The sequence below is a fragment of the Talpa occidentalis genome, unplaced genomic scaffold (assembly GCF_014898055.3).
Source record: "Talpa occidentalis isolate TD23 unplaced genomic scaffold, MPIMG_talOcc4v2.1 talOcc4.4, whole genome shotgun sequence".
Classification (NCBI taxonomy): Eukaryota; Metazoa; Chordata; class Mammalia; order Eulipotyphla; family Talpidae; genus Talpa; species Talpa occidentalis.
Genome location: NW_023604295.1, coordinates 42,338,741 through 42,361,390, shown reverse-complemented (window position 1 = coordinate 42,361,390; position 22,650 = coordinate 42,338,741). Strand labels below are relative to the sequence as shown.

The window sequence follows — 22,650 nt, the reverse complement described above, 5'->3', positions numbered from 1 at the left end:
CACATGTACCAAGAAAATTCAACCGGGGGAAAAGAACAGTCTTTCTGACAATGCTATTGAGACAATTTGGGACCAACATGCAAAATATGGAGTTGCACCCCTATACCTCACATCACATACAAACATTAACTTAAAATGGATCATAGGCTTAAAATATAAGAAGAAAAACCTCAGAAGAAAGCACAGGAGAAAACCTGGGCCTTCAGTTAGGCAACGATTTCTCAGATATAGCATCAAAAGAAAAAACAACTGAATAAAAAATAAGTAAAATGGATCTATCAACATTAAAAACTTTTTGTGCTTCAAAGGACATTATCAAGAAAGTGAAAAGACAAAATGGAACAGAAAATAGCTTGGCAGTTCTTCAAAATGCTGAACACAGAATTAACATATTACCCAACAATTCAACTGCTAGGTATGTACCCAAATTTGCATAGCTATGCTCACAGCAGCATTATTCACAAAAGGTGGGAATCAAGCCAAGTGTCCATCAACAAAGAATGGATAAACAAAATGTGATATACAGTAGTCCCCACCTGCCCATGGGGAGAATATGCAAAGACTTCTAGTAGATGACTGAAACCACAAATAGTACTAGGCCTTCTATGTACTACCATACCTATCATAAAGTCTAATTAGTAAATGAGGTCCAGTAAGAGGCAAATGAGTAATAACAGATTATGATAAATATTATGTGAATGTGGAGAATGTGAATGTGGAGAATGTTATTGCATGCAATTTTTTAAAAAATACTTATTTATACAAGAACTGGGGTACAGACAGAGATGTGGGAGGGTGAAAGAATTCACCAGAGACAGAGCGGGGAGCAGAACAGGAAGATGGACCGAAGACACTGCTGAGGGGAGCAGGGGGCGAGGCAGGAGAGGTCTGCCGCGCCATGTGGGGTTTCTTCCTGGCCAGCCGGGAATGGAACCAGCGTTTCAGAAGCTGCGGACAGCTTCACAGCGTGGCGCTCCACCTGCTGCGTCACCAGGGAGGCCCTGCCTGTAATATTTTTTGAGCTATGGTTGACTTTGGGAAACAGAAAACTCTGAATATGGTGGGGGGGGGGAACTACTGTATGTACGGTGGAATATTATTCAGTCATCAAAAGGGAATGAAATGGCAGAACAAGCTACAACATTGATAATTTTGATTAAATTGTAAATTAAATACTGGACAAATACTAAATGATTCCACTTATATGAGGTAACCAGAGTAATTAAATTCATAGATAGAAGGCAGAACAGAACTTACCAGGGACTGAAGAATGGAGGAAAGGAGAGTTTGCTTAGTGCTTACAGAGTTTTTGTTTGGTTATGCAATGTTATAAATGTAGTTAATGCCCCTAAACTGTACACTTAAAAATGACAAACTTCATATTTTAGTTTTTTAAAAATGTTAAACAATAATCCACTGAAGGGGACTAAATATATGTGAATCATCCATCTTCTTTAAAGAAATGTTCATTCAGATCCTTACCTATTCTGAAATAAGGTTGTTTTATTCTCCAAAGGCACATAAATAGCCAATAAGTACAAGAAAAAGATGCTCAACATCATTACTCATTAGGGAAATGCATGAATGGGATGGTGAAAATAAAAAAGACTAGAACAACTATCAGTGTGTATACAGAGAAAATGAAGTCTTCTCACATTACTGGTAGGTAGGACTGTAAAATGGTGCAGTGCTTTAGGAAACAATTTTGCAGATCCTTAAAATGTAAAGTTACCACGTGATTTGGCAATTCCACTCTAAAGCATTTACCCAATAGATTTGATAACATACATCCACACAAAATTTGTGCACAAGCACATTCATTATAGCCAAAACTAGAAACAACCTATCAACCAATGAACAAAGGAAATGTGAGCCTCCCCGATGGCGCAGCGGTTGAGCGCTGGGTTGCGAAGCTGCCCGTGGCCTCTGCAGCGCTGGTTCGATCCCCGGCTGCTCCCCGGCCACCAGAGGAGGGTCCCACATGGCGCGGAGACCTCTCCTGCCGCCCGCTGCTCCCCTCAGCAGTGTACTTCAGTCCCTCTGCCTGCTCTGCTCCCCGCTCTGGCTCTGGTGAATTCTCTCACCCTCCCACGCTTCTGACTGTACCCAATGCTTGTATAAATAAATAAAAATAAATCTTTGAAAAAAAAAACAAAACAAAGGAAATGTGATCCACCCATTCATGGACTATTACTGAGCTATTAAAAAGGAATAAAGTACATACTACAACATGAATAAACCTTTAATACATTATGATAAGGAAAAGGAACTAGGGAGAAAAGACAGACCATCTATTGTACAATTTCATTCACTTGCAATAAACAGAACAGGCAAATCCACAGAGACAGAAAGCAGATTATAGATTGCCTGGCATTAGGAGGAGTAGGTTTGGAATTTTAGGGTGAAGAAAATGTGAAAATTATTGTGGTGATAACTGTACAATTATGTGACTATATTTTTCATTAAAAACTTTTTTTAAAATTTTCTCACATCACCTTTCATTTTTGCCAGTGGCTATACTTTAAACTACTGAATTGCACACTTGGAAGTAGGTTTTCTGATGTTGTGAATTGTATCTCAATAAAGCTGTAATTTTTTAAATACTGCATAATACATTGACAACATGCAAAGTGAACAAGAAATTATTTCTTCCCTCAAGTAGCTAGCAATTAAAATTACTCAAATTAATTGGAGAAAATCTATTTAAATTATCTGCTATATCCTAATAGATTATTAACAGCTTACTTAACTAGAAGCAAATTTTAAAAGTTGCATTAAACTATAAATCAGAGGGCCTCCCCGGTGGCGCAGTGGTTGAGCGCTGGGTTGCGAAGCTACCCGCAGCCTCTGCAGTGCCAGTTCAATCCCCGGCTGCTCCCTGGCCACCGGAGGAGGGTCCCACATGGCGCGCAGACCTCTCCTGCCGCCCGCTGCTCCCCTCAGCAGTGTACTTCAGTCCTTCTGCCTGCTCTGCTCTCCGCTCTGGCTCTGGTGAATTCTCTCACCCTCCCGCGCTTCTGACTGTACTCAGTGCTTGTATAAATAAATAAATAAATCTTTAAAAAAAAAAAAAAAATATATATATATAAACCAGAGACACACTACGGGGGGGGGGGGGGAGGGAAGGGGAGAGGAAGGACTAGGGTCAAAATAAGGGGGGGGTGCAATTGTATGGGGAATATAACCAAAATGAAAATGCATACATTGTGCAAAAATGAAAAATGTAAGAATTATATAAAATATTAAAAAATATTAAAAAGTTGCATTAACAAAAGACTACTAGAGGCATTACTGCCTCAAATGCAATTGCAATTGGTATAGAGGTTCCAAAAACCATCCCTTACAGTTCCCCAAACTGAAATGAGCAATTAAGATGCTAAATCAACTAAACATTAACATAAGTGCAAATTTACCTTCTATAGTCATTTATTGTCTGATTATCCACTTCGTTATCCTCATTCTAATCCTGTCTTTTGTTCTTTTAGTATGTATTTCCCCCTCCCTATCCTACCATCTCTTCATACTTATTTCTCTTTTCTCCCCACCCCCCCTTTTTTTTAAGATTTATTTATGCATATAAGAACAGGGGTATAGATCAGAGGTGCAAGGCATGAGAGGTGTCTCCAGAGACAGAGTGGGGAGCAGAACAGGCAGACTATTGAGGAGATACATTGCAGAGGAGAGACAGGAGAGGTCTGCTGTGTCATGTGGGTTAGCTCAGCGGCTGTCCATAGCTTGACAGTACTGATATTTTAACCCTTGAGCCAAAAGGGAGGCTTCCTCTCTTTCCCTTTTAATTAGCCATTCCAGAAAGAAGACTTTTTAAAATTTAAGTTCTGTCACTTACGGGTCACTGTTTATGAGTTAGGTAATGTAATGACATGGTACAAAAAAATTTAATTAAGTGTTCAAAAGTATGCAGGAAAAAAAGACTTCCTCTGACCCTTACCCTACCACCCCCCATAGAAAACTGCATTTATTTGTGTTTCTTTCTAGAATTTCCCCCCAGAAGCAGAAGCGAAATTTTTCCTCCTTCCTTATACAAAGATAGTATATTGTATTCACTGTTCTGGATCTTTCAGTCTTCAGAAGCTTGGAAATCAACAGAAAAAAAATCTCTAAGAGTTGTTATCTCTCACCTATGGATAAGATACACATATTACATTTATTAAGCCAATCCCTTATTATTTTCAAACATTTTCTATTACAAAAAAAATTTTAATGGATAACCTTGTAAATACATTAATATATATTTGCCAGTACATTCTCAAAATGAGAATTTCTGATAAAATATTTGTCATTTTTATTTCAGAGGCATGATACCTCTGAAATTTATTTTTTTTTTAAGATTTATTTATTTATTTATACAAGCACTAGGTTATAGTCAGAAGTGGGGAGGGTGAGAGAATTCACCAGAGCCAGAAACAGAACAGGCAGAGTGACGAAATACACTGCTGAGGGGAGCAGCGGGCAGCAGGAGAGGTCTGCGCACCATGTGGGACCCTCGCTGGAGGCCAGGGATCGAACCAGCGCTGCAGAGGCTGTGGTGGCTTTGCAGCCCAGCACTAAACCACTGTGCCACCAGGGGAGGCCCAAAATATTTGTCATTTTTAAAATACATGCCAAATTGTTGTCCACAGGTGACGGTAATCTGTTTCTTTACGAATCACATAGGAGTGACTATTTCTCTACAATCTTGCCATATACTATGATGTTAAATTTCCTACTGACTGCAAATTTAATAGGTGAAAAAACTATCTCAGTATGAGGTGGAGCCATTTTGCATGTCATTTTCTGTAAACTGAGTATTTTTCACCTATTTTTTAAACTAGGTTGCTCATCTTTCTATGATTTATAGAATCATGATTTTAATTAAGCACAATGGCCATGTGTCTGTATGAGTTCCACGGGGTTTTATTCCCTAGTCTTTTTCCCCACCTTGATAGCTGGGGGGGGGGGGTGTGTTGGCGAATAGAGGTTTTCATTTTTATGTAGTTGTAGTTGAATCAATCTTTTCTCTTGTATTAGATTTTTTTTTAAAAAAAAAAAGATTTATCTATTTATTTATTAAAGCACTGGGTACAGTTAGAAGCGCAGGAGAGTGAGAGAATTCACCAGAGCCAGAGCAGGGAGCAGAAAAGGCAGATGGACGAAGCACACTACTGAGGGGAGCAGCGGGCAGCAGGAGAGATCCGTGCACCATGTGGGACCCCGGCCCGGTGGCCAGGGATCAAACCAGTGCTGCAGAGGCTGCGGGCAGCTTCGCAACCCAGGGCTCAACCGCTGTGCCACCAGGGAGGCCCTCTTGTATTAGATTTTGAATGTTATTTAGAAAGGAATTTCCCATACCAATCTGCCCATATTTTTAGTTAACACATTTACAGCTTCATCGTTTAGATTAAATCTGACACCTTTGGAGTTCATCATGAGGTACCAGATAAAACTATGTCTTTCCAGATGATTATCCAATTTTACTGAGAAGTTCAGCTCTTCCTGATCACATTTTTATCATTTCTTTATCATAATCAAGTTGCATTACCTTGCTATTTCTAGATCTTCTTTCCTATACCATTGCTCTGATTTATTCATAAGTAGTACCAAAATGTTTTAAATATTAAGCTTCTATAACACAATTTATCATCTGGTAAAGTTAATCCCCTCATTGTTCTTATTTTCCTTTTCTGGTTTTGTCTTATATGTCTACTTTCCATATTAATTCAAAATTAACTTTAGTATCTGGGGTAAGATAAAGGGGGAGTTGCTAAAATGCTTCTGTTAACTCATGAGAAATTGACATTCTCTTTATGCAGTTAACTTTTCTCACTGAAAAAAGGAATGTTTTCCTAATTGACCAAGTTTTGCTTTGTGTTCTCAATTATGTTTTAACAATTTCTTCATATTGGATTTTCTAAATATCTTGTTCCTGATATTGCAAAAAAAGGATGTTTTGTCCACTATGTCTTCCACTGTGTTTGTGCACAAATAACATATACAGTCTCTGGAATTTTAATGAATTTGCTTGTTTGCAGTAATTTTTCAATTGACTCTCATGAGTTTTCCAAGTTTAAAATCACATTGTTTGCAAAATGTTTTTTTTTTTTAACCTGTTTTTTTCTTATCTACTTTTACTGGCTATTATTCTCAAACATTATATGTAATAGTGAGAATGTGCTCTGCATCTTGTTCCTGACTTTGGCACTTAAGTATATTTATTGTTTTCTTTTTTTTTAAATATTTATTTATTTATTTATACAAGCACTGGGTACAGTCAGAAGAGCGGGAGGGTGAGAGAATTCACCAGAGCCAGAGCGGAGAGCAGAGCAGGCAGAAGGACCGAAGTACACTGCTGAGGGGAGCAGCGGGCGGCAGGAGAGGTCTGCGCACCATGTGGGACCCTCCTCTGGTGGCCGGGGAGCAGCCGGGGAGGGTGTGGGCAGCTTCGCAACCCAGCGCTCAACTGCTGCGCCACCAGGGAGGCCTTATTTATTGTTTTTAAATGGAAAATAAAATGACACATGTCCCTAAAAAAAAAGAAAAACACCTAGATGAAATTTTAGGGGAAAACCCCTTTATTGTTCTTCCCCCTTGAGGGGCAGAGACCCTCTACTGGAAAAGGAGGATTAAATAGCATTTGAGTGATTTTACTTGAAAAAATTCAGGAAGTTTATAGATATTATTTATAAAATTCAGGAAAGCAGTCATACAATGAGGAAAATCAATCTCAGGTGTTCCATAACAGTACTTTTCCAAAACCCAAGTAGTTTCTCTTCTAATGGTTTCCACTGATACCACAAATTTTCTCCACTGTGGTGATTCTCCCAGTAACTTTGTTTCTCACACCACCGCCGCATTTCTGACCTACACTCCAGCTCTCGTATGTATAAACAAATAAATAAATCTTTAAAAAATACATCTGTAACAAAGTTCACATGGACTAGTAATATGTGATGATAACAGAAGAGAATAAAAACTATGAAACTGCCACAGTAACATGAAGACAAAAAGTCCTTGGTTAGCAAATGAAAGCAATTTTCATTGGTAGCAAATTTTTAAAAATCCATCTAGACAGTACAGAATGGTATTCTTTCCCTAGAATGGAGGACAAAGAGAAACTTCAACTCCTGCATTATAAACATTAGAAACATCGGCAATGTTTGCACGCCATTTGAAAAACAGAAAAAACGAGGTTGGGATCACCACCTAGCCCCAGAAAAGAAGATGAAGAAAACTTCATTTTTCCTGGGCTCCTTTTCTTTTGCAGAGTTATGAAATTATACAAATTTTACTGTAACTTTTCAAATGGTCTAGTTTCCTTAGGATAAAAGCACAAATGACAGGGAGTAATTTTTTTTTTTTTGAAGATTGATTTATTTATGCATACAAGAATTGGGGTACTAGCCAGAGGTGTGGGGATGGGATGTGAGGACTCACCAGAGACAGAGTGGGGAACAGAACAGGCAGACTGACCAAAATACACTGCTGAGGGGAGCAGCAGGAGAGACAGGAAAAATCTGCTGCGCCATGTCAGCAGTTCCCTGGCTGGGAATGGAACCCGTGCTGCAGTGGCTGCAGACAGCCCCATAGGCTGTGTCCCAACCCCTTGCACCACCAGGGAGGCCCATACAGGGAGTAACTCTTGATTTTCACAGACTAGGTTTTGACCTACCACTCTACCAGACAGCCAATAATCAAAAATGATTAATATCCTCTAGTAAGAATGACATACAAGGCAGATCCTATTCTCAACTTCAAAGATTTGATAGTTGGTCTAAGACTCATACATGAAGGACAAGCAAGAATAAGCACTGTCCTAATTCTGAAAACAGGCTAAACATCATACACAACTGGCAATTTCCACAACTCATTTTTCTATCAGCTACTGCATGTAGCCACTATACAACTGGCACTAATATCTATGCATATTAACATTAAGTAACATGCCCCCATGAAGGCATTGAGACAGTACAAGACATAATTAACTAAATGCAAACACCATTTACATGTGACATGTAACTTTTCCAATTATTAAAAAAATTTCAGAGTATCACAAGTCTATCTTGCACAAATGTGGTTTTATTTTTAAATTTAACTTTAATTATTATAGATATTTTGAAACATACACAAAAGAGGAATATAAGGAGGCCTCAATACCCATCAGTTAGCTTCAACAATTATCAACATCTACACTTCTCATTCTTTTTCCCATACATTCTTATTTTAATCAAGTAAACTTTTTGCTAGAATGCAAATCATAGAAAAAAGTAAACAGTTCACATTAGTATTCACACTGAATTTCCACACCACCACCAATATATTTAACTAGCACTGATCATCAAAACTTAGACTATTACCAGCATCTTCTAAGTGCCTCCTGGAGCCTCATTTGGTCACTAACTCAAGGATAACCCCAATCCAGACTTCCAGTATCTGTTTTTTAATTAACTGCTTTCTAAGGAAAATTTAAAGCATAAAAAAAAATTTATGTTGCCTTTCACCAGGTTTTAAAAACAAATTTATTGAAATATACTGTACCTAACAAAAGTATAAAAGACATAAAGGTAGTTTCAGTTTTCTCAAAGAGGATACATCCATGTAAACAACATCCCAACCAAAAAAACATTACACCAATGCTGAAGCACTTCTACCCCTGCCTCCCTCAGTAATCACTGCCCTGACTTCTAACACATAATTCATTCTGCCTTGTTGATTAACATAACATGGAGTCATACAGTGTGTGCATTCTTTTGTGCCCGGCTTCCTTCATTTAATGTTATGCTTTTAAGAATCATCCGCAACACTATTCTTTCAGATAAATGTACTCTGATACCTACATTCAACTGTTGATGGAAATCTGGGTATTCCCAGTTTTCGGCTATTAATGATGATGCTCCTTTAACATTCTTGTACATATGTTTTGATGAGTATCTGATTGCTATATAAGCAAATAACTAGGAATGAAAAAGACAAGTTATAGGGTCTGTGTATGTGCAAACTTGGAAGATGGAGTTTACTTAAGTGGATACGCAAATTTACAGGCTACCAGCAGTAAATAAGAGTTCCAATTGCTCTCCATCCTTGCAAATAAATACTTTATATTGTCTTTATTTTTCCTTTAAGCCCTTCTGGAACATGTGTAAGTTCTACAGATTGCAATCTTAAGAAAATTTCCTGAAGGTTAATGAAGTTGAGTACTCTTTCATATGTTAACTGATCATTAGATATATGCTTTTTCAATGTGTTAAGTGTTTTCAAGCAAGTGTTTCCTTAATATATTAGTAGAAATTCTACTCATATTCATCAGGTTTAGTTTTTCACTTTGTTAATGGTATCTTTAATGAACAGAGGTCTTAGAATTAATGAACCCAAGTTAGCAATTTTTGAAATTTTGACTAGGAGTTTCTATCTCCCAGTTGAGAAAGGTGATGATGCCCCATGTTTTTTTTTTGTTTTCATTTCTTCTTCATTAACCTGTTTACTCCCTCACTTCTTCCATTAAACCTATACTTTGTTTTTCATATCAGTTACTATATTTCTCAGCTCTGGATTTTCCATTTCTTCTTTATATACTGTGAATGTCTGGTAAAATTCTCCATCTTTTCACCTATTTTCTCTATCTTTTCTATTATTTTCTCAAATATATTAGCCACAGTTGAAAATCTAAGACCTTCTCTGGTAACTCTAGTATCTAGATTTACTTTAAGTCTATGATTCTGCCTTATTACTTAGCATGCACCATTTTGACTAGATGCAAAACACTGTAGATGAAAATTTGTGGAGACTCTAGATGATGTTACCTTTCTTAAAACAGGATTCATTCTTTCTTCTAAGCATGCAGAGTAAGGGCTAATAACCTAATCCCCAAATGAAATCAGGTTGAAGCTGGATTATTTCACAGCATATCCATGACTCCCATTTTTCAAAAGAAGAAGTGATTCATTTCCCACCTCATCCCCCATTTCCTGTCTACTCTCAAAAAACGGTGACCATCAAACTGTCTTAGTTTTTGAAAATGTAATACCACTACTGACAATTATAGTAACTTTCCTAAAATTTGGTATTACCTGTTCTAATAGCATTAAGATCTCTGTGAATTTCATTATGGACTTTTGGATTATTTACTATGTCTGAGGTCTCAGCTTACTGAGATTGCCCTTTAATTTAACATAATTTGGTAACAGCATTTTAATTAGGAGCAAAGTCTAAAACTGATAATGATTTTCTATAATTAGAATACAAATAAGTCATAAGCTAAAAAATATTTTCCAAAGGTAATTTATTTTTCACATGGTTAAATCAATCCTTTTAGTTCTTCAGTTTGATACTAAACATGGATTTATGTTTAAACCATCTTTTCAGATAATAGATGTTAAGAATACTTACATTATCTGCTTGTAATATGTACTAAGATATGTATTATCCAAACTTAACAGATAAAAGCTTAATATTTTCCCAATATTTTGCATATTTCAGAAAATGTTAATGTAAATGTTACATCATTTTGCTTTTTATTTTGCATTAGTAAAGTTAATATTGTAAATAAAAATAAAAAAAATCTGATGTTATTCTGGAAAATACTAAGAGGTCTTTGAAGAAAAACAATGCTTTTTTAATCAACTTGAAAAACCAAGTCTATGGGAGGAAAATTGCTAATCACACATCTGATATACAATATATAAAACACATTCAAAATTCAACAGTAAGAAAACAATCTCATTTTTTCAAATGGGCAAAAAAATTGAAGAGATACTTTACTACCACTCCCTCTCAAGTGTGTGTGTGTACACACATGAAGGGGGCAAATGTTCAACATATTTGGTCCTTCGGGAAATGCAAATTAAAACCACAAAGAAATACCAGTACACCCCTGTTAGTATGACTAAAATAAAGAACTATGACAGTGTTTAAGTGCTATAAAGGATACAGATCAACTGAAACTCTCGTAAGTTACTGGGGAATGCAAAATGCTATAGTCACTTTGGAAAACATGGTGGCTTTTTATAAAGTTAAATATACACTTACCATAACCAGCAGTTCTACTCCTGGATAGTTTCTAAAGTCAAGTGCAGTATGTTGACAAAAAAGGTTGTATTCAAATTTTTATAACAAATCTTCATAGAAGCTTTATTCATAATCACCAAAAACTATAAACAACTAGACAATGGATGAACCAACTGTGGTGTATCCATACAATTGAATAGTACTCAGCCATTAAAAAAAAAATGAATTACTAATGCATCAATAACACGGATGAATCTCAAATGCACTAGCGTAAATGGAAGAGTCAGACTCAAAATGTTGCTACATAGCATATGCTTCAATTTACATGATATTCCGGAAAAGGCAAAACTATTGGATAAGAAAACATCATTGTTTGCCACAGGATAGGGAGCGGGGAGGGATTGATCACAAAAAATGAGGAATTTGAGGAAGTGACAGAGCTGTTGTACATCTTGATTGTGGTACTGGTTACACAAATGTATGTGTTTACACATTTGTATACATAGCGTATGTATGTACAACATATGTAAGCATAGTATATACTAAAAACGGTAACGCTGACCATCTAGCATCACTTAAGACTTTTCAGTCAACAAAGAACCACATACACGATGGCTATACAATTAAACCTAGGTCTTTAGCAGGCTACAACATCTAACTTTGTGAAATGACACTCTTTGCCATTTGCACAATTTAATTGCCTAAATGTATCTTACAGAATATGTCCCATTAAACCATTATAAATAAATTACACCTTAATTTAAAATAATGGAAAAAAGATATTTTAAGTCAACAAAATATATTTCCCTTAAGACGAAAACATAAACTATCCATATGCATTTTCTACATAAAACATCAAAAAATTCCTCAATATAGGCATATCTTGCTTTATTGGGCTCTACTGCACCTGGCTGATAATGTGTTCTTATATGCAAGTTGACGATTTATGGCAATCTGGTATTGAGCAAAGCTATCAATACCAGTTTTCTAACAGCACATGTTCATTTCATGTATCTGTGCCACTTTTAATTAAGGGATGTATGGTGATATTTTTAGACAATGCTATTGCACACTTAACAGACTATAGTACATGCACTGGGAAACCAAAAAAAATCATGCAATCTGCTTTATGGTGATACTTGCTTTACTGCAATCATCTAGAGCTAACCTGCAATATCACCATGGTTTGCCTGTACTTAGAAAAACAAAATAAATCACAATCAGTCCATTTTCCTCCAAAAGCTCAAAGGTTTCCAATTCGTGGATGAACAGACAAGGTACTAGGAATGTGTTCAAGTTGTCTCAAATATTTTGATTTTCACACTGGCATACAAAGCAGTAAGAAGGTAGGAGGAAATGTTGGAAAATTTATGGAAAGGACAAAATAAGAAATTTTGTTTGGGAGAAAGATTGGCAAACTTTTTCTGTAAAACACCAGATAGTAAATATTTTAGTCTTTGAGGGCTATGTAATTTGTCATTTACTCAACTCTGCTGTGGTTGGAAGAAACAGGCCATTCACATTAGTTAAAGAAGTAGGTATGACCAATAAAATTTTAGTTATAATAATACACATGCAGTGGAATTGACCCATGGGCTGAACTATGGATCCATATGGATGAGGGGAAGACTGAACAGACTAAGGAAATGACTTCTGACCAACAGTAAGGGCCCACTTAAAAGTTTAAAACCAGCTCAATAGAATTCTTGTTTTATTCCAGCAAGGGGAATAAATTTCCCAAAATTGTAATTTAGTCAACTGGAACCATGTATGAGAAAGAGCAAAAGGTATAAGTGATCATGGTAAATGATGATAGAATTTAAAACTAGATGGAGAAAAGTGAAGAGAAAAAGAAAATAAAGGATACTAAAAACTATGAAGAATCACAGGGCTGCAAGTCCTAGTGGAGACAAAAGATGACAGAAACCTAAGTACAAGAAATACTAGAAGACATAAACAGGAGTTATAGGAGGCAGTGCTTGGAAAATGAGAAACTAAAATCATGAAGAAACTGGAGTTTGGTAACACTAGTCCTAAGGATATGGCCAATTGTGAGGTAAAATGAATGACCACGTTACCAACAAAGCAGAGGTCTAAGAAATAAGAGAGTATAGGATAGTCAAAAGAATAATCTTTCACAGGGTTCAGCAAACTTTTCCTATAAAAGGCCAAATAGTAAATATACTGAGCTTTGTGGGCAAAGCAGTAAAATCAAAGATGCTATAGCTGAAGGAAAATTCTATATATTTCAGTTGATGAAATTCAAAAGACAGTAACACTACTAATTAAAAAAAAGTATAATTTTTCATAATACAAATGTATATGGAAGACTGGATTTTTTTTTAATTTAATATAAGGAGGTAGTATTTCACTGAATAGGGTTCAAAGTCAGGGTTTCCCATGATCAAAACTGATTACAAATGCTTATCTGCTAATGACTACATGCAATGAGATTTGTGTAGTCTATCTTTGAAATTGTCTTGTCACAAAAACAGGTACTGATATCAACCCGTGAAAAAATAATTTTGATTAAGCATTAGTCATCACTTGAGATGCATTTATAAAATTGTTAGATTCATTTGATATTTGCCATTTAGCATGCCATTGCATTGCATATTAATTACTTCTAACTGAAGACTAGTGGAGTTAGATTTTCAAATGTAAAAACTTCCTTTACACTTGCATCAAGGTCCAAAACTTGATGAAAGTGTAGCTTGAGCATAGAAAATGTTTCTACTCCAGATCTGTTTGAGAATGATTATACTGCTTCCTGTTTTCTAACTTTTAACAACGTGGAAAGCATTCTATATTTCAACTGTTACAGGGCAACCCCAATGTGAAATGGGTTGGCCTGAGTGGGGGTCTTCATCTGCATGCTTAAACAAGACTTATAATGAGACTCAACTGCAGGCACACACACAAAAAGGTTAATAAAGGGTTTACTTTGTAAGGGTTTACTTACAAAAAGGGGAAATGAAGAAATAATGGTGCCCCCCCCCCCAGGGGAGGTGGGGAGTGGGGAGGGAGGGAGAGGGAGAGACAGATGGAGGGGGAGAGAAGGAGAGAGGGGGAGGGGGAGAGAGAGGGAGAGAAAGAGAGATTGGTGAATTCATCCTACCAGTTCTGCTAAGCTGGGACCCCAATATCATGCTGAAGACTGGCAAAAAAACCAAGCCCCAAGGCCCACATGTCATATACCACACCTGGCTACTTAACTCCACCCTTAGTGCCCAGAAATCCTCCTCTCAGTGGTGATGACATGGATTTGCAGTCCTTGGTGCTTTGGATCTCTTTGGTCTGGGGTTGGGGGTGGAGTTCATAAAACCTGTGTTTATGGAGTTTATTCAGGACATCCTTTCCCCCCAACACAACCACATTAACAGTTGTCAAAATGACTTTACCACTCTAGAAGTTTCACTTATCAGTACTGTTTCCCCTTGTAATATTAAATTTATTAAGAAACACTTCAAGTCCTCAGCAAAAGTTCATTTCTAAAACCATTCTTCAGTCTTCAATGGTGGTTGAGAGTGGTTCCCCTTGTTAAGAAAATGTTAACCTTGGCTCCACATTCAAAACTCACAATTTTACCAATTCTAAGACATTAAACTATCATATAGTAGGGAAACTCTGGGCATTCAGCTTCTATAGGAGATAAACTTTCATGGAATAAATGACCACTAAATCCAATAGAATAAATGAAGCTTGCTATTGACAGTACTGGTTCAATGATACATAATATATTCAAATGTTTTCCACAAAGTACTATTCATGAATAATACAATAAATAGCCATAAGCTTTAAAAGTTTTACATTCTCTCAAACTTTGCAAATGAGGCCGACTAAACCATTCTCTGCTCCACACATATTTTTTCAAGCATCAGTTTTAACACATCTTAGTGCAGTCCCTTCAGATTATACTGAAATATTTACTCAAGTTACTAGAAAATAGTCTTCAGGGGGAAAAAAACCTTATGATTTAATTCACATACCATGCAACCACTTAACTGCTTAATTCTAATTTGAAAATATTCAATTCTTCAGTCACATCAAACATAGAGTTGACTCCTTGAATAAATAATGACTGAGAACTATTGGTAATATCTGTCAACTCATCAAGAGCCAAAGCAAGCTGGTAACATACACCTCAAGAGGTGTGAATTTATAACTTTAAATAATATATAGTGCTATAAACTAACATCAACTCAATAAAAAATGTAATTTTTAAAAAGTCAAAGAAACCACTTGAAATCACTTTGCCCTGTTTTTTTAGTAGACGACTGATACTGCTCCCATGCAGAATTTTGTTTTAAAACCAGGGTTCTACAATAAAAATTTAAAAACCATTGTCTTACACCAGTTTTGTTACTTTAGTTCCTCCTTATTAAGCTGTTATTAAATTTCACTTATAGTTATTCTCTTCTGCAATGCCTTTCATTTTCATTCTATTTTTAGTTTTAATGTCTGGCTCCTAAGTTCAGGCCCTCATCACTTTGATGATAGCAACAATCCTAAGAAATCTCATCATAAAAGCAATTGTTGATTGGGATTAGTTTCATAAATTCCCTTCTTGTACTGGGAAAAAAAATTTTTTAATCTAAACCCCAAACACTGTTCAACAAAGAAATCCAGAGTGTTCCAAAAGCAATAGCTTCAACTCTCAATTCAGCACAATAATAACTTAAACTTAAATCATAGCCAATGCTCAAGAACACATTCACTGTTCAAGAATAGTCATCCAGGGCCTCCCTGGTGGCGCAGCGGTTGAGCGCTGGGTTGCGAAGCTGCCCGCAGCCTCTGCAGCGCCGGTTCGATCCCCGGCTGCTCCCTGGCCACCGGAGGAGGGTCCCACATGGCATGCAGACCTCTCCTGCCGCCCGCTGCTCCCCTCAGCAGTGTACTTCGGTCCTTCTGCCTGCTCTGCTCCCCGCTCTGGCTCTGGTGAATTCTCTCACCCTCCCGCGCTTCTGACTGTACCCAGTGCATGTATAAACAAAACAAACAAACAAATAAATAAATAAAACATGCCTCTATTAAAAAAAAAAAAAAAAAGAACAGTCATCCAAATGTACAAATAATGCAAATGCAACGGCTTAGAAACAAAACGTCACAAGAAACACACAGGGAGAAACGAACAAAATTTACCCACTACCTCTTGGCTGCTATCTTTCTTTTTAGTATCATGAGTAGTCCAAGTGACATTAGTGCACCACTCAAATTTTCAGAGCATCCAGAAAGGTTGTCTCTACCTTCCTTGTAATAATCACCCCCTTTCTGTATTTTTACTTAACATCTCACCTCTTTAATAACAGCCTCAAAAATGTCTCCTGCCTAGTCCCTAAAGTTTATATATATGGCTTCTGCATAAAGGAAACCCTTGCAGATGATACTGAATCCTAACATTTTAAAACAATACCTTTCAGTTCCAGGTTCCCATGAGTCTATCATCTATTTTCCCCAATTCTTATTTTTTAAAAAAAAGTCTTAAAAACAGGCAGATTTTTTTCTACAATCATACCCTCTCTCAAGACTCTAGAGTTACACTGATTATATACAATTTCCCTCCTCTCTATCCAATGACAAAAAGCAAGAAACAAATCTGATTCATTCTCAAGGATGAAGAAAGTTCCTTCATTACCTAAACACAACAGACCTATATAAAATACTATTTGGCTTCAAATAATAACAATAAATATGCTGCTCGTTCCATGTTACTATTTTATTTTTCACAATTGCAATTATCTAAATTTCAAATAATCTACAATCTGGTCAATCCCCCTAAGGTAATTAAAAACTGACTGAATATATATTTGTGGAATAATTTAAGATGTACATTGAGATGGCACTAGAAATTTGGTGGTAGATGAGCAAAACATAAACACGTCAATGAATGAAGCTATACATTCCAATAATATACTTCTGAAATGAATGATAAATCAATAAAATTTGTTCTTTATTTTAAAGATTTATTTATGCATATAAGAGGTGTAGGCCAGAGGTGCAGGGGGGATGAGCGGATTCACCAGAGACAGAGTAGGGAGCAGAACAGGTGGATCAACTGAAATACACTGCTGAGGGGAGCAGGGGGCAAGTCAGGAGAGGTCTGTTGTGCCATGTGGGTCCCCACTCCCTGGCCTGGGATCGAACTGGTGCTGTAGTAGCTGCAGATATATTCATAGTGTTGACACATAACCCAATGTATCACCAGGGAAGCCCAAATCAATAAAATTTCATTAAAAATAAAGACATCACTGAATGGGAAAATTATTAAAATATAGACAAGCAAAAAAAATAATAAAATTCATCCTAATCTATACCAATCACTCACTCAAAGCACATTGAAAGAACTTCAGCAGTCATTCTTGCAGTGTCCTTAAAAAGTCAAAATCAAAACAGATAATGAAATCTGAGTAAGGAAGATTCAACGAAGCTCTGTAAAGACCACAGAGTGATGAAAATATCTAGGGTGTGTGTGAGAATAAACTATTTGTTAATGTGTCTACCATCTATTTTATACAGTTGTGAAGAGTAGACAAAACAGAGGAAAATAAAAAGTAGGAAGTATTTGTACTGATAACCAATAATGTGCACAGAGGAGAATAAAAAGTAGTATTTATACCGATGGCTTTTCAGAGGTAACATCTAAAGCTTTTTATTTTTTATTATTTAAATTTTATTTTTATATTCCCCATACAATTACAACCCCCTTATTTTGACCCCAATCCCTCCTTTCCCCGCCCCCCTACCCCCCCATAGAGTGTCTCTGGTTCATAGTTGTTTGTTGATTTTCATATTTTCTTTCTTATAGTTATTGTTTTTCCTGGTTCCTCATTTAAGTTTTCTAGATTCCTGCTTAAAGCTTTTTAAAGTATCCAGAAAAAGAATAACTTCATTAAGTAAATTTAGATTGCCCTGAACATCCTAAATCCTATTTTTTCATTATGACCATGTATGAAACAAAGTACATTGTCATTCTTTTGCCAAAAGCCCTAAAAAAAAAAAATACATTTTAAACTGAAATGTCATTAAATCAATCAAATGAAAAACTTAACAAATGGAAAACTGTGTTGTCAGCAAATCCAAATATCTGAAAACTTAATTCAAGATTTGAAACGTCATGAAGGCATCCATTCAACTGGGTTATGAAATAATAAGTAGTGGTAGTTGTCAAAAGGCAGCAAATACTAGAGAAACCTGAAAGTCTTAGATACTGAAGTTCAAGAATATGTTGTCAAAGGATTCTAAATCAAAATATGAATCCATACTAAACTGTTTTAATGTTTCATCTTCTGCAGAATATAAAATAATTGTGGGGGGGGGCAGTAAACAGGGGAGAGCCCCTATTAAAAGAAAGCAAACTAACAAGTAAAAGAGTAAGAAACTTACCTTGCTTCATACTCATCATGTTTTCTAAAGTTATGAAAGTGATTTTGAAAAAATCAAAGCATTATAAAGAAAAAACTCGTATCAGGAATAACTTAGACAAATTACTATGTATTAAGTTAAATATGTACGTTCTTTTTCAGTAATTTAGTGTCTCCTCTATTGTTTGAAAATTAAGAGGATCTAAAGTTCAGAAAATGTCACTTTCTTTATTTCACTGTAACATTCAGTGGTTAACAAATTTTGCCTACTTTTTCATAAACTGGTCAGAACTGAAGTAATATTACATTCCTTGAAGTTCAATGTTTCATTTATTTATGAATCATTAAATGCTCAAAGTAAACTTGATTAATAAATTTTCAATTATCTAAATAAATTATAATTTTATATTAGATATAGTAGTTAATAAAAAAGCAACATTTCCCATATTTAGTTTCTTTAAAAAACCATAATATTCTTCCAACATAGCAACTAAATATCCTTGTATTTTATATGCTTGCAAGCTAAATCTGTATTCCTCACATTGACATAAAGATTTGACCAGTAATAATTCTAAAATCTAAACTGTCTAGTCTGCTTGATTTTGAACTTGCTACTCCTTGTGTATTTCTCAACTAATTACCTATATATTTGTTTACACAGCCTTACCCAAAGATTCCCAACTTCAGTGCACTGCAGATTTTTTTCTTCTGCTTTCCTCCATGCTTCTGCTCTATCACCTATAGTTTCTGTCATGACATTTGACTTCCATGCAACACATGGACTACAAACTCTAAATCTAATTCACAGGAACATTTAAGTTCTACCTCTTGCATCAAAGTCACCAATCTGTACCCTCACAGGTTTATTTTATCTGAATTTCTAAAGCACAGGTTGTCTGTCATCTTTATGTAAGATTTAACAAACTGGGGGTCACTATGTTCATTCATTCAGAGATTATACATTCAGAGAAAGACCACTTCAAGAGATTCCCAATTTATTATATGACAAACTTGTCAAAGCAAATGGCAAACTTTAAAATTAGGGAGCTTTCATGATAGAGCCACTGATTCTCTATATTTTAACTCTAAGACATTAAATGGAGCCAATTTTCTAGGTGACTTCTCCGATTCTCTCCCCAAAAACTATCTTTTAAAAGTATGGTATATTGTGTGGGCCTCCCTGGTGGCATAAGGGGTTAAGCACCGCACTATGAAGCAATCCACAGCCTCTGCAGAGTTCGATCCCCTGCTGGCCAGAGAGAAACCCACATGGCGAAGCAGACCCCTCCTGTCTTGCCCACTGCTCCCTTCAGCAGTGTATTTTCAGTCAGTCTGCCTATTCTGTTCCCTGCTTTGTCTCTGGTGAAACTTCTCACCCCCCACCTTGCATCTCTGGCCTGTACCCCAGTTCTTATATGCATAAATAAATAAATATTTTTTTAAAAATATGGTATATGGTGTATGTGTGTATGTGATTTCTTCTTTATCTTTACTGTTTTATTGCATAATTAGGGTGTTAAAAAAAAAAAACTCTTTACTGTCTAGAAATATATATAAAAATTTTCCCCCACAAAGATTCTATTCTCTCCTTTCCCCACCTTTTCCGTTCTTCAACATTACAAAGGGCATTATTATACCTTATTAAAATTTCACCCAGATGTCCAGACAATACTCCATCTATGTATCATTCTATATTTGAAAGCTGCAATTTCACACAGTTATCTATAGATACCAGGTAGCCCTTGTACTCCATACCCCATTTAATTTTCACCATTACTGATTTCACTTGTTAATCCAACAAGGAAAGGATCTGAACTGCATTTGGAATTAAAGGATAAACTCCTCTACACTACAGCAAATGCTGTAGGCTACTCACCTCCCACCGACCCAGGTGGATACAGTACCTACAGCTGGGCTCAAAAACACAGAACTTCAAAAGAAATTCTATGGTGTTAAGTTTTTATGTGTTTTAAGTGTATTCAAATTTTTTCAATTTTTATGATTAACAGTTTTGCAGAGGAAAAAAAAAATCTAGTAACCGAGAGCTTTGTTAAACCAGAGGATGTCAGTCACAGCAATCTATACTTCCCCATCTTAATCTTTTTTGGCAGGTTCTACCATGCCAGTGCTGTCTGGTTTCAGCAATTATAATTGCCAGGAGCTCATAAGAAAGGCAACATTCTCTGTAGCATAGAAAGTATTCAGTGCCTTCATTTTCACAAATAAGAGTTAACATCTAACTAGGTCTGTAACATTTTTTCAATAAGACATCTCTCTTATAACTAATCAACTATAAATTAGGGCTTCCAAAAATGAGAAGAAAACTGAGGTTTATTAATAATTGAACCAAACTGAAGGAAATAACAAGTGCTGAGTTATTTTAGTCAAAGGTGAATCAACATTCTCTAAAGCCACCCCACTAGCCCAACTGGTTTAAACATAATAATAATGTTATTCAGCTATTTAACATGGCTGTGAATAACAGCAGAATCAAGAGGAAAAGAAGATCAATATGTTCTCAGGCATGAAGAATGCTAACTCAAGAGGATAGGTTTTCCAGTGTTTCTTACTACATTTTTATCTAAAGAACTATACATATTTAAGAATCGAGAGCTTTAAAAAAAAAAAAAGAACTTTATGGAAAATTAATGAATATGCATAATTCTGAATGATTTGGTTTATTTTCAAAATCTTTTTTATTTGGGGAGGAAAATACTTCCCTATCTACAGAAATGGTTTCACAACATTTTTACAATTGAAACAAAAAAAATTATGAAACCTGCCACACCTATAAAAGGCAACCATAATTTGTTATAACAGTATCAAGATAGATGTTCTATGGCTTATTATTTAGAAGAACTTAGAGAGTTAAAATATTGCAAATTATACTTAAGTGCTTTACTCCCTAAAGCCACACTGCCCCCCCCCACCCCATAAGACTGTCCTTTCCTTAAGAGGTCAGTGGTTACAAAGCAACTAGAAAAGAATACAATTGGTTATGTCATTCTAACATTTATTCTGGATAGCATTTGAAAGCCAAAGGAAAAGGAACCTTATATAAAAAGCCCTGATAACACTGTAAATCTACCAGTGACAGTGAATGTTTAATCTTGGTATGTATCAGAGCAGTAATCCTGACCCTAAACAAAATGATCAATAGGATTATTATCTTCAACCTTGGCTTCAAGTCCTTACTTTCTCTGTGTGTTATATACTTAAGGATCTATAATACACTCACAATGAGATATAAATGGCCCCTAACTGCCAAACACAGCAGTCCTGAGGATATTTGCATTTTGACAGTTTCCTATGTCTTAGGCTAAAGGATAAGCTTTAGCAGGAATTTCAGGGGTCAGTCTTTGGATGAAAAAGTGCTCTCCCCTAAAATGATATTTTATAGGCTAGCCTAAATTTAGGAGACAGGATTTTCTATTCAGGATGAGTTTAAATTTTTCTACTTGAAAACCCAATCAGGCCAGGTTTTTGATTTTTAAAAGACACAGAAGATTTCTCTATTGGTAGCAAGAATAATCAAGCAGGTAATATTTTTTTTAACATGTTGCAAGTGACAGAGAATGGGCCTGAGGGGTAGAAAACTAAGGGAGACAATATGAGATTTCAGGTTGAGAGAGGCTATTAAGAAAAATGCAATCTGTAAGAACTGGAAATTCTTCTCACCTAAAACTTCTGAGGATCAGCTGATAGGTAACTCATTACCTTCTTGACAATGTTAAAATGGAAAAACAAGTATAAAACCTTTTCCCTCCAAAAGTAAAAGTCATTTAAAACATGAAAGAAAGAACAGTCAGAACAGTAAATAAAGTAAAGGAAAACATATTCCTCTAATATCAGTTTCTCCTGGGGGAGGGGAATGGGGGGATATGAGAGGGGTGGAGAAATGGGACAAAATTAGGTTCTCTTCAAAAGAAACTTTTCCCTATATAGTGCCTGGCTTGCCCTAGTTCCTCTCAGTTCCTGTCTTCTAAAGTATTCTCTATAACATAACAACTCTGTTCTTTGCATCTACCCCTTTTAGATGGTACTAAACATGTAGTCATAGGAAAACAAAGTTGTAACTGGCACAGCAGAAAAAGAAAAACTCAAAAGTCCTAAGATACTATTTTGCTTCTAGTTCCATTCTGCACAGCTAGTAATTTCACATGTAAACTCTGGAGTCACTGAGACTTGAGCTGGAATCTTGGTTCCATCATAGATTACATAAATTTTTTAAAAGCTTCTTAACTCCCATGTGTATCCTACTTCCTCATCTAAAATACAAAGAAAAGTAATA

At 35.9% G+C, this 22,650-nt stretch overlaps 1 protein-coding gene across 9 annotated transcripts in view; it reads right to left on the bottom strand.

The window, feature by feature from the left end:
• ZNF148 (zinc finger protein 148) overlaps positions 1 to 22,650 on the bottom strand; it is a 126,695-nt gene that overhangs the window by 15,659 nt on the left and 88,386 nt on the right. The window lies entirely within an intron of this gene.